Source organism: Chiloscyllium plagiosum, chromosome 45 (genome assembly GCF_004010195.1).
Source record: "Chiloscyllium plagiosum isolate BGI_BamShark_2017 chromosome 45, ASM401019v2, whole genome shotgun sequence".
Lineage (NCBI taxonomy): Eukaryota > Metazoa > Chordata > Chondrichthyes > Orectolobiformes > Hemiscylliidae > Chiloscyllium > Chiloscyllium plagiosum.
The window spans coordinates 7,545,328-7,546,413 of NC_057754.1; the positions used below are offsets into that span (position 1 = coordinate 7,545,328).

At 57.9% G+C, this 1,086-nt stretch overlaps 1 protein-coding gene across 1 annotated transcript in view; it reads left to right on the forward strand.

Annotated features, from left to right (window-relative positions):
• The window catches only part of naaladl1 (N-acetylated alpha-linked acidic dipeptidase like 1), a 47,503-nt gene that overhangs the window by 22,759 nt on the left and 23,658 nt on the right, over positions 1 to 1,086 (forward strand). The window lies entirely within an intron of this gene.

A 1,086-nucleotide genomic window follows, 5' to 3' on the forward strand; every position in this document is an offset into this window, starting at 1 on the left:
CAGTGCGGCACTCCCTCAGTACTGACCTTCCGATAGTGCGACACTCCCTCAGCACTGACCCTCTGACATTGTGGCACTCCTTCAGCACTGACCCGCTGACAGTGCAGAGCTCCCTCAATACTAACCCTCCGACAGTGCAGCATTCCCTCAGTACTGACCCTCCGACAGTGCAGCACTCCCTCAGTACTGACCCTCCGACAGTGTGGCACTCCCCTCAGTACTGGCCCTCTGACAGTGCAACACTCCCTCAGCACTAAATTTCTACGGTGCGGCACTCCCTCAGTACTGGCCCTCCGACAGTGCAGCACTTCCTCAGTACTAACCCTCCGACAGTGTGGCACTCCCTCAGTACTAGCCCTCTGACAGTGCAACACTCCCTCAGCACTATATTTCTACAGTGCGGCACTCCCTCAGTACTGGCCCTAGGACAGTGCAGCACTCCCTCAGCACTGACCCTCCGACAGTGCGGCGCTACCTCAGTACTAACCCTCCGACAGTGCGGCTCTCCCTCAGTACTAGCCCTCTGACAGTGCAACACTCCCTCAGCACTTACCCTCTGACAGTGCAGCATTCCCTCAGTACTGACCCTCTGACAGTGCAACGCTCCCTCAGTACTGACTCGCCAACAGTGCAGCATTCCCTCAGTACTGACCCTCTGGCAGTGTGGCACTCCCTCAGTACTGACCCTCCAATAGTGTGGTGCTCCCTCAGTACTGACCCTCCGACAGTGCAGCACTCCCTCAGTACTGACCCTCCGACAGTGCAGCGCTCCCTCAGCACTGACCCTCCAACAGTGCAGCGCTCCCTGAGTACTGGCCCTCTGACAGTGCAGCACTCCCTGAGTACTGGCCCTCTGACAGTGCAACACTCCCTCAGCACTAAATTTCTACAGTGCGGCACTCCCTCAGTACTGGCCCTCCGACAGTGCAGCACTCCCTCAGTACTAACCCTCCGACAGTGCGGCACTCCCACAGTACTAGCCCTCTGACAGTGCAACACTCCCTCAGCACTATATTTCTACAGTGCGGCACTCCCTCAGTATTGGCCCTCGGACAGTGCAGCACTCCCTCAGTACTGACCCTCCAA